This window comes from Petaurus breviceps, unplaced genomic scaffold (assembly GCF_028583685.1).
Source record: "Petaurus breviceps papuanus isolate PSGF00001 unplaced genomic scaffold, PetGlider_PUasm1.0 47, whole genome shotgun sequence".
NCBI lineage: Eukaryota > Metazoa > Chordata > Mammalia > Diprotodontia > Petauridae > Petaurus > Petaurus breviceps.
The window spans coordinates 8,367,396-8,384,550 of NW_027186349.1; the positions used below are offsets into that span (position 1 = coordinate 8,367,396).

Here is a 17,155-nt window from a genome sequence, read left to right on the forward strand (position 1 = left end):
CGCCACCTAGCCACCCATGTAGAGGACAATTCTTAAACAAAAGATGAAAATTACCATAAAGTACAACATAAGCTATTTTAATAACATAAAATTTTGAAAGCTTTTGTGTGAACAAAATACTCTTTCTTCTGTAGTGACAGAGGGGAAGGAAAGAGGGCAAAGTGTGATAACAATCAGTTTTTAGACCACCTATAAACTTTAATTGAACTATTGGTGACCTAAATGTAAGTTTCTTATCCAGTGTCCAGTGGAGTGGATATACTAATGGGGGAAGTGAATGATATCACTCTTGAAATTTTCATTATATAGGAAATGAGGAAGGAGGGAAAAAAGTTGTATGGAAGTATTGATCACAGATACATTGTAGAGAGTCAAAGAAAGGAGTTGTTTTTATCATACATCCAAAAGCAACGAGAAATATCATTTCATATTTGGTGATATTTAGTCATCTCATTCTTCAAATAAGATCTCATGGGATCAATCTCATACTGATGTTTGTTCAAAAACTTCAATTATTTTCATGATTGTCTTTTTGCAAATACTTATTTGAGGTTTTGTTTTTTTTTGTTTGGCTTTTTGGAAGGCAATTGGGGCTAAGTGACTTGTCCAAGGTCACATGGCTAGTTTTTAAGTGTCTGAGGTCAGATTTGAACTCAGGGCCTCCTGACTTCACAGCCGGTGCTCTATTCACTGCACCACCTAGCTGCCCCCTTATTTGAAGTTTTTGAATGAACATCAGTTGCTGAGAAGGAAAAGGTAAAGGAATTCTATTAACTCAATAAAAACATGCAAATTTAAGCAATATATACAATGCAGATGTTGGAAAAGTTAAGGATAGCAAAAAATACATAGGATAACATGGTTCAAGAAACAAACCAAAAAAAAAAAAAAAGGACTGAGAGAAGACAAAGAATTGTAGATTATGGGGGCAGCTAGTGCTGTGAATAGAGCATGGGCCCTGAAGTCAAGAGGACCTGAGTTCAAATTTGTGCTCCAGACACTTATCACTTACTAGCCATGTGACCTTGGGCAAGTCACTTAACCCCAATTGCCCTGCATTCCCCCTTCCAAAAGGACAAAATTTTTTTAAACAGTAGATTAGAGAGAAATCTTACACCTCTGTATAATGTATACTTTTTTTTAGAAATTAAATGAGTAACACAGAACATGTCATAAACCAAGTAACATAACTAAAGCTGTAATAGATTATATTTTAACTGGTAAAAAATCTTGCTGTTAATCTATTATCCCTGTCCTTGTATAATTGGAATACTCTAGAAAAAAAGGACATGGGTCAAAGTTAGTCAAAATCCAAAAATAAAAAATGAGAAAGAGATCTGATATTCAACTGAATCATCTCAAACTTTAATGTTCATTCTTTAAGGGAAGTTCCAAATTATGAAGATCACAGATCCATTTGAATATGAACTTAATCCAGTCAACACCATAGAATAAGAAGAGAAATTGCTAACTGGAAAATATATATTATATATATATATTTGTGTATATATATATATGCATATATTTATATATATTTGCAGCAAATATCTCTGAAAAAGGTCTAATATGCAAGATAAATGAATTCATACAAATATATAATAAGAAAAGGCATTTCCCAATAGGTAAGGAATCCAAGGATATAAACAGCTTATTTTCTAAAGGAGAAGAATGAGTTGTCAACAATTATATGAAAGAAAGTTTGAATAACTAATCACATAGGCAAATTAAAGTATTGCTGCCGAAGTTGTGAATTAATCCAGCCACTCTGGAAAACAATTTGGAATTATGCCTTTAAAAAAAGCTACTAGAGATGGGCTGGCCCCAGGGTATGAACCAGTTTGGGAACAAATACATCCAGCAGACCAAGCCTCTCACCCCGGAGCACACCATCAATCTGTACCCACTTACAAATTATACCTTTGGTACAAAAGAGCCCCTTTATGAAAAGGACAGCTCTGCTGCAGCTCGATTTCAGAGGATGAGGGAAGAATTTGACAAGATTAGAATGAGGCAGACTGTAGAAAGTGTTCTGATTGCTCATGAGTACCATTTACCCCATGTGTTGTCTCTGCAACTGGGCACAACTTTTTTCAAACTACCTTGTGGTGAACTTAATCCAGGAGAAGATGAAGTAGAAGGACTCAAACGTTTAATGACAGAGATACTGGGATATCAAGATGGCATTCTGCAAGATTGAGTCATTGATGACTGCATTGGTGACTGGTGGAGACCAAATTTAACCCCCCACAGTACCCATATATTCCAGCACACATTACAAAGCCTAAAAAGGACAAAAAAAATCTTTTTGGTTCAGCTTCAAGAAAAAGCCTTGTTTGCAGTCCCCAAAAATTACGAACTGGTAGCTGCACCATTGTTTGAATTATATAACAATGCACCAGAATATGGACCTATCATTTCCAGCCTTCCTCAGCTTTCAAGCGTGTTCAATTTTATTTACAACTGAATTCCTCAGCTGTGGAGGAATAAAAGAAGACATCTCTGTGAGCACAGTTATACAATGTAGAAGAATAGAAAGTTTCTTTTTGTTCCCCCTTCTCCCCATCTTATTTTCCCCAAATTGCCTCATACTTTATATTGTTTGCATAGTAAAGTGAATCTGAAGTACTGTCCTAGATAGTGGTAGTGGTGTAAATAAATGTGATAATGTATATTTCACTTTTGCTTCTACCCATACTTTTTGTACAACATTACACAAAGTGGACTTGTAAAAAAAAAAAAAAGGCTACTAAAATGCCCTTACCTCTCACTAACTACCCTAAATTATAAAAAACGAAGAGTTTGGTCTGGGTCATATTTTGGGAAATCTGCAGCATTTTTAGTCATCGTTAGATGCTTGTGGCCATTAGAGTTCATATCTTTAATGCCAGCATTCTCTCTGTAAATCATCAGACACCAAAGTCTCAAAAAAATCTTAATTTCAGGTGATTTAAAGGGCAATGATACATAGTGGATGCACAGAAAGATACATAGTAGATGAGAGTAGGCAGAGGCATATTATTATGGATGAATCCTGATCAAGAAGTGGTATGAAATACATCTGCAGGGACAGGTATGACTAAAAAGGAGGTGTGTCTATCATGCAGTGAGAGCAAAAGATACCAGACAGAAAACCCATGTGATAAACTCATATCCAGAAAATACTAGACATTGCTATAGATAAGGTCTCTATCACATTAGGGAATTTCTCACTGGAGGATTTACCAAAAAAGACTTGCAGACAAATTTGCAGGATACAGGGGTATGGATGTTTTATACCATGGGAGTGATATTGATAAGGGCATCTCTACCACAGAAATCATGGAGTAATCTAAGCATTACCTGTTATAACTAGGTATGGAAGGAAAAGAGATGGGGGGGGGGGAAAAAAGGAAAAGAAAAAAAATTGGGTTGAAGGAAATGAAGGGAAGTGGGATGGTTTATAGGAAGAGAGAAGGAAAAGAAAAGAAAAAAGGTCAAAATCTTCCATCTCCAACATACTTTTCCATACTAGGAGTCATCCTAATTAGGTGACCTGGAATCAGACAACTTGGCCATTTAACTTCCTTGGGTATTAATTTCTTCAAGTTAATTTAATTCAAAGAGCGTTTAAGGGCTTAATATGTGCCAATTACTGAGATAATAAGGGGGTTGGACTAAATGACCTCTAGTCCTTTCTAGACTAAATTTATGATCCTAAAATGCTACTATCACTCATCCCCCACCTAACAACATAGTCTGACTGACAGAATAGCTCCAGGCCACCATTTTCTGAAACTGATGACCATCAATCCTTGTATGCTCTAGCTCTTAGCAGCCGCCAGAATAATCAGATCAGGTGGGTATGAAATAAAATATTGCCTCAAAATTTTACATGAGCAGAGAAAACTTCATAAGCTGAGTGAAGTGACAAATATTTTACAAGTCTAAGTTTGATTTCAGATTTAAGAAAATGTTTTTGAAAAAATAAATAATAAAGTAACTATAAAACACTTGGTAAAGAAATGATAGTTTAAAAAATAAAGTAGTATAAATGTAAATATGAATAAAGTTGGATGGCAATCTAAGGCTAGAAATTTAATCTTATGTTTTCTTCACTCAGATAAAAAAAATCTAGTTTTTCTAGCTAGAAATAGAAAACCTCAGAAGTTTTTCCTAGAATTTTCTGACATTCTCCCCTGAGTCCCTTTCCCCTAAGAGAGATCTATTCTTGGAACTTTTGGCCTATTTCCCCCATTCACTGATTGTACTTCAGCATATTATTATGCATTAGCATAATCCTATGTTGTATCACCCTTCTTTATGTATAGTTATTTTTTCCCCTCCTAGATTGGAAGCTCTCTGAGGACCAGCACTCGGCAATTTTTAATCTTTGTATAGCACAATAATGCTCTGCATTAAGAAGTCCTTTAATAAATGTCCTTCGAGGTGAAATGGATAACCTTAGGTAAGCTGTAGTTTCAGCCAATTCAGTAAAGGTCTCCCCAGACAATGTATATTGTGTTTGCTTTGGACCTTCAAAAATGAAGCAATGACAGGTCAGAGATTTTCCACCCCTGCCCTAGACCCTAGGGTAGGAAAAGCTTCTTTCAAATATACTCTCATGAAAAGTTTTGTCCTTACAGAGTTCACTGTATTGTGACAGGATCTCTTTGCAGTTGTCCTTAGCAGGCATAAACAACATGACAATGACTTGAAAATATTCTCCCCTCTGACCTGCTTTATCTGCCACAGTGCAGTCTTCCACATAAGGCAGACTATTACAAGAGGGCCTCTAATGTGCACACTGTGAAGCCAGGCATGATTAAAATCCAGTTGCTCTTCTTGCTGCACTGGTAAGGGGCATGCCCTTGAATGAGACATAGATAGAGCCTTTTAAATATAGCAACTCCTTTTATTCAAAACCTCAGTCGGTTTGGATTTGAGAAATGTATGCTCCAAAAATATTTGAAACAACCAAATGAACATCGTTTGCTCCATTGACTTCAAGAAGGAGGAATAGAACTAATTCACTTAGAGAATCAGCCCAGAAAAAACAGGGGGAAAGGGGGTGAGGGATGTGGATGCATGGCAGCTATGGTGGACAATGCTGAAGGCTTTTTAAGCTCACTTGAATAACACTGAATCCAATGAACACTGGAGCATCAATTGCAGTGTCTGTCTCCATGTTAGTGCAGTTTCTTTTGTGAATATCTAGTTTCCACAAAGCCTTCTGCTTTGACTCCATCTTGCTTCCCAGCAGAATTCTACTGGGAAAAGTAGGATGAATAGAAAGATGCTGACTCAAAAGGAAGGACTTTCTTTTACTTAAAGCTGCCTAAAAAGGGAAGGGACTGATTTGTCTGAGCTCATTAGTTCCTTGTCGTTGGAAGTCTATTAAGAGGAGTTGGCAGTGAGGTGGAGTGAGGAAGGCATCGGCTCTGGGGTCACATCCGACTTCTGTCTTTTACTACTTGGGTGGCCATGGCCACTGAACTTTGAAGTTTAAGTTCGCAACTGTAAAATGAAGGCAGTGGATCAGATGGCCCCTGACGTCCCTTCCTGCTCTAAATCTATGTATGATCCTATGGAGAGATGATTTCCAAAATGCCTTCATATTCTTAAGAGTCTATTAAAGTAGTCCAACCACCCTGAAAAACAATTTGGAATTAAAGTGGTTAAAGTGGCCTTTGGCCTAGAGATTCCTCTGCTAGGCTTATATCTGAAGCAGGACAATGACAAAAAAAGAGGCCCTGTATGCCCTAAGATATATACAACTACACTTCCTGCAATAGCAAAGAACTGGAAGAAATATAGATGCTCATCAATTGGAGAATGGCTAAACAGGTTGTGATAAATGTATGGAAGAGAATATTATTGTGCTCTAAGAAACAAATCATACATAAAAACATGGGAAGACTTATTTATATGAATTAATGCAAAGTGATGTAAAAATAATCTGGAAAATAATATACACAGTGGCTGACTATGAGGCAAAGGAAAGGAATGAAAATAAAACAATAAAAAATGATGTTATAAAATTATGATGACGTGGGGTGGCCAGGTAGCACAGCGAGTAAGAGCACCAGCTCCAGTGTCGGGATGACCTGGGGATCAAATCTGGGCTCAGACACTCAGCACCACACCCAGAAATAACTGGCCGTGTAACCTTGAGCAAGTTACTTAACCCCGATTGCTTTAAAAAAAAATTATAATGACAAAGTTTGGCCCCAAAGAAGAGAAATAAGAATGCACTGACCCTAATTCTTTGTGGAGGGGGAGGGGCAGCACTGTAGGAATGGAACACTGAATATAATGGCAGACTTTTTCATTAACTTGGTCATTTTTCTAAATCTTTTTCTTTATTCTGGTTATAGGATAGTTCTTTGGGGGAGGAACTTTGTGAAATGTGGGTAATGTAAAAACACAAGATGTAAATGAAATTTATTTTAAAACAAAACAAATCCCAAAAAAAATTCTATGCAAGTATTTGGAAAATTTTCACATCAAGGAGTCTGCCAAACAATATAATATTCATTTGTCATAGTAAATAAATATTCCTCACCAAACTGTACATCTAATTTCAGAAAATTAAGAAATTCAAAAAACCTTATTTAACTTATACCTACCTAGATTAAAAATATCAGGAGGAGATCCTGGCTGTAGTTCATTCTTAGTACTTAGTTCATTCTCTTGCATGCTGTGAATAAAGCCACCACCACCAAATTTTAAAGCATTAAATGGTTTCAGCTGCTGTTTCTACCACCTCTCTAAATTGCAGGGCACCTAATGAAATTGTATGGAATATTCTATAGGAAATGGTGAGCTCCACAAAAACTGAAAATATGCCATCCATCCTTGTTATTTGTATAATAAGCTAGGGGAACCAATGAAATTTAGTTATGCATAGCAAGCAAACCATATCATGAGAGGAGTAAGCACTGACTAAATCAATTTGCTAGAAAACTGCAGAGCACCAAGATTAATAACAGTTGATCCTCTGCTGAAAAATCTAATGGGGAAGGCAGATTTGTATTAGGAATGAAACTATTTCAAGTATTTGCTCAGTGAAAAGGGCTGTTTATTGTAGCCTTAGCAAACATAAATGCAGCTCAGAAAAACAAAACAAGAGGTCAAACAGAAAACAAGATTTTTGGCTCTATTCCTGCTTTCGATCTAGTTCATTCAATGCTTGGTTCCCATGAAAAACATTTCTTCTGTGATGTAGACCATTTCTCATCCCCCCAGATAACAGTCCCTATGCCTGGGAAAGAGTTTACTGTTTCACCATCAACATAGTACATGGCATACAGTAAGAGAAAGGGAGGGACCCTCGCTTTCTAACACAAAAGTCCAATGGGTGCAAATTATGAGAGAGAGAAGAAACAGAGAAAGACAGAGGTAAAAAGATGGAGATGTGGATGGGGGGAAGGAGGGAAAAGAGGGAAAGAGAGAGAGAGAGAAGGAGAAGGAGAGAGGGAGACAGAAAGAGGAAGAGAGGGACAGAGGGACAGAGGAAGAGAGGGAGAGAGAGAGAGAGAGAGAGAGAGAGAGAGAGAGAGAGAGGGAGAAATAGGGAGACTGACCATATGGTCATCCTTTCCAGTAAAGAACTTGTTGTCACTGCTGTTAGAGTCAGGAAACAGATGGTCTAGTCATTTCTTGGTCTTGGCATTTCGAGAAGCAAAGAGTTCTGTAAGACAGACAGGCCCTGACTCTTATTGACTTTTTCAAGTTGGCATTCAAAAACTTAAAGATACAAACGTGTGAGCTCTGATATTCAAATAAGCAGTCACCATAAGAATCTGGTTAGTCCCTCTTCAGATTTCCCATTCAGTCTCTGAAGGTTTGGTTTGGCTTGGTTTGGTTTTTTTCTGCTTTCTTTGAATTCATATGGTGATTGGTCTAATAGAACAAACCTAAGAATTCAACCACTGGTTGTTACCTAAGTCACTGGAAATTTCCATAAAGAAGGATTTTCTGCTCCACATTTGGAAGCATAAATGCATATAGCTTTTGAGTTGGAGAGCAAAAGAGGCAGATAGACAGACAAAAAGCATTTACATAGTGTCTACTGTATGCCAGGCACAGTGCTAAGTGTTTTTTAAATTACTTCACTGATCCTCACAACAACCCTGAAAGGAAGGTACTATTAGTGTCCCCATTTTATAGTTGCAGAAACTAAGGCAAAGAGAGCGTGATTTTACCAGGTTCCCACAACTAGCAAACTGTGATGCCAGATTTAAACTCAATTCTTCCCGACTCTAGGCCCAGCTCTTCTTCTACTGTGACACCAGTTACCTCTAAGGGAAGGGATCTTGGAGACATCTAATCCAACTCACAATTTTGACAGATAAAATACTGAGACCCAGAGAGGTTAGTTGACTTAACTGATTCTTAATCTAATGTTCTTTCTACAAAGCAACCATCCTCTTGAACTGATATACCTAACAGAACATCTTAGATACCATAGGCATCTACTATTGTTGGTAAAATATTCCTAAATACCTAAATCCACATTTTTGTGCCCACTGAATGTGGCAGAGGACTAAACTCCACCAATGAAACATAACAAGTAGAGACTCACTATATCACCTAGGCAATGAATGCCAAGATCCTAGATTATAAGCTAAAAAGTACCTTTAAAGGCCATCAGGTCCAACCACCTTATTTTGCAGAAGAGGAAACTGAGGAATGATAATGTTAAGTGATTGCTCTAGGGTCACACAGGTAGAAGGTCACAGAGGCAGGAACTGAATCCAGGTATTCTGATTCCACAGTCATTGTTCTTCCCAGAAACTGCAAAGATAGATCCAAGACTAAAATTTAAAAAAAAACTTTCTAAGGATTTTTTTGTTTGTTCAGTCGTTTCTGTCATGTCCAGCCCTTAATGACCTCATTTTGGGTTTTCTTGGCAAAGATACTGGAATGGTTTGCCATTTCCTTCTCCAGCTCATTTTACAGATGGGGAAACTGAGGCAAACAGGACTAAGTGACTTGCTCAGGGTCATGCAACCAGTAAGTGTCTGAGGCCAGATTTGGACTCAGGAAGAACCTGACTCCAGGCCCAGCATTCTATCCACTGCACCTCCAAGCTGCGCAAAAGTACCTTGGATAGGAGTGGGTTCCCCTTTGCTGAAGGTCTTCAGCAAATGCCAGATGACCACACATTGGTTTTGTTATAGCAGGAGGTCTTGTGCAGACACAGTTTGGATTAGGTGACTTTTCCACACAATTGGTTCCCTTGCAACTTCGAGATTCTGTGATTTTGTGAAACTGACACAATCTCAGCCACTATGCTCTGATGCTATTTCCCAACCAGTATATTTATATACTCTGATGTTCCAAGAACACATAATTGATTTGTCATGACATCCTGTATTTCTTTTCCTCCCAGTATCTATTTCTTTTATTGGGGGCATAGAGAGAGATGTCATGGTTAAGAAAAAAAAATTACAGGTAAGCATGGAAGGGGGAAAGAGACTAAAGATACTATGTCTATAAAAACATACTCAATTATACAGATACATCAAAATTTGATGGGATGGGGGTTGGGGAGATATAAATTGACAAATGGCCACACTATGGTGTGGGAGAATATTCCTGTCCTGGTTATGTCCTAGCAAACTTACATATACCACAGATTGAAAATTATAAGGAAATAATTCGTGAATGACCATACCAACCCACCTGCCTCTAGTAAAGGGCTGGGATGACATGAGAAAGTCAGATTCCCACTTCTTTTCTCTTCCCTTCAGCTCCCTCCTTACAAACTTTCTGTTTGAGCAGACTGGTCACCAGAATCAAAGAAGAACACACAGTTTTTGTAACTCTGACATCACCTTGGGGCAGGTAAGAGACCAGAATAGAATTAAAAGTACTAAGAAAGATACTGAATATTAACGTCTACTAAGCCTTCATTAGAACTTCATGGTAGGGTTTGAAAGATGCCATTGTTCTTGCTAAAATCATGGGTAATCATAGGCAAATGATTTAACCTTTCTGCGTCTCAGCTTCTTCATCGGTATAATAACATTTCCCAGGTTCTTGTAAAAATCAGATAGGATGCTAAAACCTCAAAGGGCCACACAGATATGCGCTACTATTTTGATTGCATCTTAATTGCTCCATTACACGGACCAAGAAAGACCAATATTTTTCCCCTTGATGATGGGCAGTAATATAGTACTGATTGCAAAGGAGGATGTGGTACATCCACAGTGATGTGAATGTGCTCAAACTTCCTATGACACTATCTTCCCAGTTTCTGCCAACTCATGTAGCTAATCCCTGAGCCTATAAACAATCTCTGTCTCAAAGGATGGCATAAAAATAAATAATATCCTTGGTTCTAGTTGTATTATTATGTCTGGAGTTCTCAAACATGTCCAAAAGCTGATAGCACAGACTTCAAAGTGGCTAAGTCAGAGATTCGCCCTAAGCAGTCTCAAGAAGGCATTATCATCATGGATCATGTGGACCATAACACTAACCTCACCATGACCACTCCTGCCTCCAATCAGTTAGGAGGTGACAGTCTTAGCTCTGATGCACAGTTGCCCAAGAGGGAAATGCAGACAAAATACACAGTACCTTGACTGCCTTTCCATGTGTTAATATAAGAGGAGTTTCACACAAAAGCATACACAAAGCTTAAAAACCTCCCACAAATTTCAGACAATGTAACAAGCCTCTTCCTTTTTCCTGGCAGCTTATCTAGGCCTGAGCTACCTTACCCAAAGTCTCAATGATAGCAGCCAACCTAATAACCATGAGCACAAGTCACTACTTGTTCTGCAACTTAAATAATCTCCCTATATGTCACCCCCAAGTCTCCATAATGAAATTGCAAACAGCCCATTTCCGGGGCAGTACTATTCATTCCCTAGCCATAGTGCCGACAAAGCTGGAAGTAATTTACTCTGCTGCTACCCCTGGCCATCAAGCTGAAGGAAGAAAACTAATCAAAAAGCACCATGATCAGAGAAGTATATTACAAAGATAACACATGCATCTGTATAAAAGATGATTTGGAGAAAGAAGAAATTTGAGTCATGAAGCCTATTATAATAGATCAGGAGAGAAGAGATAAACAGCCTAAATGAGGATGCTGATAGCATCTGAAGTGAGAAGAGAGAACGGGTATGAAAACTATTTTGGAGGTAGAATCAACAGGATTTGGCTACTGACTCAAATTGGTGAGATGAAGACAGTGTCATGGAAGCCAAAGGTGAGGTGATCAAGAAGGAAAGGGTGTTGAACACTATTAAACGCTATGGAACAGTCCAGGGTAATAAGGACAAAAAAAGGGGTCACTGGATTGGGTGATTACAAAGATTTTAATGATCTTGGGAAAAGCCATTTCAGTCAAGTGGTTAGGATTTATTCCAGATAGCAAGGGATTGAGAATTGGCATGGATGGAAAAGAGGGTAAGCACTAAGTATACACTGACTATTCTTTTGACAAGTTTGGAAGTAAAGGGGAGGAGAGAAATAGAATGACAGATTAAGTAAGTCAGAAGGTCAAGAAAAGCTTTTATTTTAGATAGGGGAGATCTGAGGATAGTTGTAGGTAGAGTAGAAGACATTAGTAAAAAGAGATTGAAGCTTCAGGAGTGGGATTAAATAATTAGATAAGGCCAAGGTTCCAGGGGGGAAACAGAAGGGAATGAGATTTAGGGCACAGGCAGAAGAGATATCCTTGGTAGGTAAGTATAGTAGCAAGCACCCTAGCATACCCAGGATGGCCTGCTAGCACAAGTTCTTTGATCTGCTTTGCTAAAGGAAAGACAACTTTTAATGGAGTAAAGGGGTCAACAATCTTACTTTAATTCACAGAAATAAGTAGAAAATACAAGCAGAGAAATTAGCACAGAGATTCAACGGACAGGGTTCCTTTGTCTGAACAAAGTAATATAACCACCTACATATACCATGGGATAGAGACAGCACAAACCTCTGAGTAGTGGGGGGGAGGGGGGGCGGGGGGCCTCTTAACAAATGGCAGCTACTTAGAATCCTGTGCAGATAATCAAAAGGTCCTTCTCATAAGTGAACCCTCAAAGCAAAATCTCACCTCAGAATACATATACACTTTTGGCTAATAGGCTTAGAGACAGAAGGTACCACAACCCTTGTTACTCAGTGCCTAATTAGCTTAGTACCAAAAAGTGTAAAAGCCTTCCTACAAGTAAGTCTCCCCTAAGCAAGCTCCTCCCTAGGCAAGTTCCTCCTGCAATGGGCTCTATATGATTCAAGATGTATCACAGCTGTGAAAGCAGCAAGCTAGCCATGATTGAAATAACTGTGTACCTTTAGACCTAGGAACATGGTTCCTGTTCCAAGGGAAAATGGGACACCTGTGGTCACTTAAACTTATTCATGGACAGGGAATATCTTCATGTTCCATTAACATTACAGTAGGAGAGCCATCTCTTCCTCTAGGACTGTAGATAAGGTGAGTAACGGAAAGAGATGTTTAGAGGTAGGCTTGAAAGCATTATGTCAGAGAGAAAAAATTTAGCAAAGTCTATTGAAATGGAGGAAAGCAGTAGAGGAGTCTCTGAGGAGAGAAGATTTGAAAAAAGTGATTTGGAATACCTCACATAGGGAATGTGGATAAAGATTTAATAAAAGAATAAGTATTTAGCATGAAGGACTCAATAAGTATTCAATAGCATGAATTTGTATGGTCTCTCTCAGTCAGCATGATCTAATGATTTTCTCCAGAAATATTCTGTCACTTGGAAGTAGAATTTGAGGAAATGGACAGCAGAGATTAACGTGATGAATTCATTGGGACACATTGAATTTGAGATGACATTTGGACATCTTAGTGCACATATTCAGGCAACAGCTGCAAATATGGAATTGTACATGAGATAAAAAGAGAATTAAAGATAGAAAATTTAAGAATCATCAGTTCAAATGATAACTTCAAATGAAGTCTTTCTCTATGCCCCTTCATATTAGTGACTATTCTGCAATATGACTTTGTATTTAGGCAGCTAGGAGGCACAGTAAATGGTGTCAGGAAGACCTGAGTTCAGATATAGCTTCAGATACTTACTAGCTATGTGATGCTTAATGCCTCAGTTTCATCATCTGTAAAATGTGAATAATAGCATCTATCTCCCAGGCTTATTGTGAGGATCAAATGATATAATATTTACATAGCATTTTGCAAACCTTGATGTGCTATATGTTAGATATTATTATTATTATTGCAACTGTTTATGTATATTTTGACAGATTTTACTGGTAGCTTTTGTTAGTTCATCATCTAGATTTCCCCCTATAGACTTTACCCCCCCAGTCCAAGAGAGACAACACCTATAACAAAGAATTTTTTAAAAAGAAAAAGATGAAGGGAAGAAAAAATTATCAAAATAATCGATTGATTTTTAAAATCTTGTTATATGCAATGTTCCACAGTATATGGTCTATTCACATGGGGAATGGAGGGGGAAAGAGGGAGAAAGAGGGGGAGAGGGAGGGAGATAGACAGACAAAGAGGGAAGGAAGCAAGAGACAGAGAGTCAGAGATGTCTTCTCTCTTTATAAAATATAAGGTCCTTAAGGGAAGGGACTATCTTATTTTTGTCTCTGCATCTCCAGAACCTAAGGCAGTTGTCTGGCCCATAGCAAGTGCTTAACAAATGTGAGTTTATTGATTGATCCATAAGGTGATAGTTGAAGCTAGCAGAATAGATAAGTGCTCTAAATAGATAGAAAAGGGCTAAGAAACTAAATGCTGAGACTTGGAAGGTGATCACAGTTGGAGGTGGGAGGAAAACAACAGAGACTAGTTGGTGGATATGCTAGGAAAGGCTAGTGGGATAGAGAACTATCATTGTGATCACCTACAAACAAACTTAAGGACCTTCTTTTAATAACCTGAACACACAAATATTTCACCTCTTCAACTCCAGTGATTTCTTCTCCACTGTATTTCAAATAATCATTGACATGATCACAACTGAGATTTCACCATTTCATAGAATTAAACTACTATGAACATCTATAACACTGAAATTCTCTATCACAACCTTGTAAAAACACAGAATTTCAAGGCTGAATCTCAAAGGTAATCTAGTTTAGCCCACAAATAATAAAAATCCTTCCTATCTGTAGCAAACTTTCAGAAGTTTCTCAGCTTCGCTAATGAAATGTTCCCCTTCCCTATATTATTATTCGAAAGGCTACAGGGCAGACAAGCAAGAGTTTGCATTATGAAGAGAATGTTTTGGGGTCCCTTGACCTCGATAGGTATATTCCCCTGTCCTCTATAGTTATCTGCAAATGTTACCAGGCAGATAGCAAGAGGGCATGTAATCTTTTGTGTTTATGCCTCCGCATATGGTCCTAGAATAATACCCTAATAAGTAACTAACCTTAAAGCAAGGGTAAATAGTAAACAGGATTAAGGGAGGCTCCTTCTACATTATTTGAATTTCTTAGATGGAGGATCTTTCTACATTGTCTGCATTCTTTGGGGGTGTCTACATTCTCCTTGGGGGGCATAAAAACTCTGTGAGCTCCTGCAACTTTGGCTCTGTATGAGATGGTGCTGTAATAAACAGACTATTGATTACACCCCCATCTAGTTATTCTCACTGCTCGCTAGCCCACCAACTGCGCTGGCCAAAGTATCTATCCTTCTACCATTCCCACTCTTTTACTCATATGAAACCTTTAGTTTCTTGTCCCAACTCTATTGTTTCAGTCCATTTCTACCACATGGCATTACTTGACTCCATAACTAATCTTCACTACATGTTGAAAACAATTTAGTGTTTTACTATTTTTTAGATAGTAAATCTTAGAATCTCATGCCCTCCTGATCTTCTGCATTTCTGACCCCTCAATTTTTCTTCTTTTAGTACACTTGCCAGCTAATAACTTAACTCCTGCCCTGGGGCTGCTAGTCATCACCAAAAAAATCATAATGTAGAAAAAATTTCACAAACCACAAAATTCATGATAGCTCATGCTTGACTTTTATTGCTGCTTAATCATCCTTCTCAGTCCTTATCAACTCTCCACAGTATTTCCCACATCTATTTCACATCTTCTTTTCCCCTCCCTTTTTCCCCTCCCACCCTTAGATTTCCCTTTAACTATTTTCTTAAAGTTTACCAATAAAATCCAATTGACTTTTTTTTCAGCCTTCATCTTCCATGAACATTCTGAAGTGTTTGACACTATTTTCCACTCCTTATTGGCTACTCCTTGCTCCCTTAGCTTCAGTGCTTACACAATCTCTTGATTTTCCTCTCACTTCTCTAACTATTCCTCCATCTCATTCCCTGATTTTTACTTCTTTTTGTCCCCTCATTGTAGACAAAGAGAAAACTTTCCTTGGCCTTGAACTCCATGACTAAGGTCTTTCAGGTCTAAGTCTATGATCCATTATTTCTTCTTTACTTTTTCCATATATTCTTTCTCTTGGTGATCTCATTTATGACTATTAAAAGTAAGAAATAATTCAGCTTCAGCTACCACTTCTATGCATGTGACTTCCTAATCTACCTAATGAATGGATTAATCAAGAAAAATTCAGGCTCTAATATACAGACAGGCCATTTGTAATGCTGGGGGACATGAAGATATAAGAGAACAATAGGAAAGGAGAAGAGGTGGCTGGCTGGCACAGCGAATAGAGTACCAGCCCTGGAGTCATAAGGACCTGAGTTCAAATCCAGCCTCAGACACTTAACACTTGCTAGCCCTGTGACCTTGGGACCCCAATTGCCCTGCCTTCCCCCCTCCAAAAAGCAGCAAAAAAAAAAAGGAGGGGAGAGAGAGAGGGAGAATGGGAGAGGGAGAGGAGAGATTCCTGCCCTAAGATAACTTACATTCTGTAAGAGGAAGAAAATACATACATAAACATATTTGGAATAAACAGAGTACAACGTAGTTAAAAATTAGAGACAGAGGACACTATCAGTCAGGGTAAGATTTCCTATAGAAAGTGGCACTTAAGCTGAATCTTGAACGATATGAGAAGGCTCTCAGAAGTATATATGAGGAGGTAACACATTCCAGATATGGGGGAAAGGGGGGGAGAAGGGGAGGGTGGCCACTGCAAAAACACAAAGATAGGAGCCGGAATACTTTGTGTGATAAATAGAAAAGATCAATTTGCCTGGGCCAGGAAGTTTGCCTGTTCAGGAAGGGAATTAATTATATACAGAGGCTGAAAAGATAGATTGAGACTAATTGTGAAGTGTTTTTAAAGCCAAACAGAGGAGTTTTATTTATCATCCTAAGAAATAGGGAGCCACTAGGGTTTGTTGAGTAGAGACAAAGTCAGATCTAGGTTTAAGGAAATTCACTTTGACAGCCACGTGGAAAATGGATTGAAGTGGGGCCCTGATGCAGAGAGGCCAATTAGGCTGCCATTATAATAGTTCAAAGCTATCATCTTTCCCCCTAAACTTGTTCATCCTTCTAGTTTCACTTTTTTTTAAGCAGCTGCACAATTTACCTAGTCACCAGTGAAAAATACCTCAGTATGGTCTTTTACTCCTTCCTTTCCCTCACTTCTCAGTCAGTGAATTGACTCCACCTCCAATTTATGTCACATCATTATCATCTGTCCATCCTCATAGTCTTTACTCTCATGCAATCCCTCATTCATACCTCCCTAGATGACCACAAAATTCTCCTATGTGTCTTTCTGCCTCCATTCTAAATTCATTCCAATCTACTCTTCATGCAGCTGTTTGATTAATTTCACTTATGCATAGATGTATGTAATCAAGTCACTACTCCATTCAAAAATTTTAAGAGACTTTCTTGTTTCTCCAAGAGGAGAATACAATGACAGGGGATCAGTAAAAGCCCCATATAGGAAATAACCTTTCAGTTTCAGGTTGTTTTCTATTGCCTTATCAAGTAAACTTCAAGCTTCTTGGCTTGGCAATCAAAGCTCACCCATCTGGTACCACCTTGCATTGCACATACTCTACTCCACATACTCATGTTTAAAACAAATTAGTCCAATCAGTCTCCAGAAGGCACCCTCCACCCTCCCACCTTTGTGCTTTTATGAACACTATTTCATAGAACTGGAATGTCCTCCTTTCTTCTCTTCAGCTGTTGAATTCTTTCTCAAGTTAAGTCCACCTTAAATGCCAACTCCCCCATGAAGCTTTCCTCAGTTCACTCTTTAATA

General features: G+C 38.3%; 1 pseudogene; it reads left to right on the forward strand.

Annotated features, from left to right (window-relative positions):
- Positions 1-1,810: 1,810 nt before the first annotated feature.
- Positions 1,811-2,630, forward strand: LOC138171813 (cleavage and polyadenylation specificity factor subunit 5 pseudogene; annotated as a pseudogene).
- Positions 2,631-17,155: the final 14,525 nt, after the last annotated feature.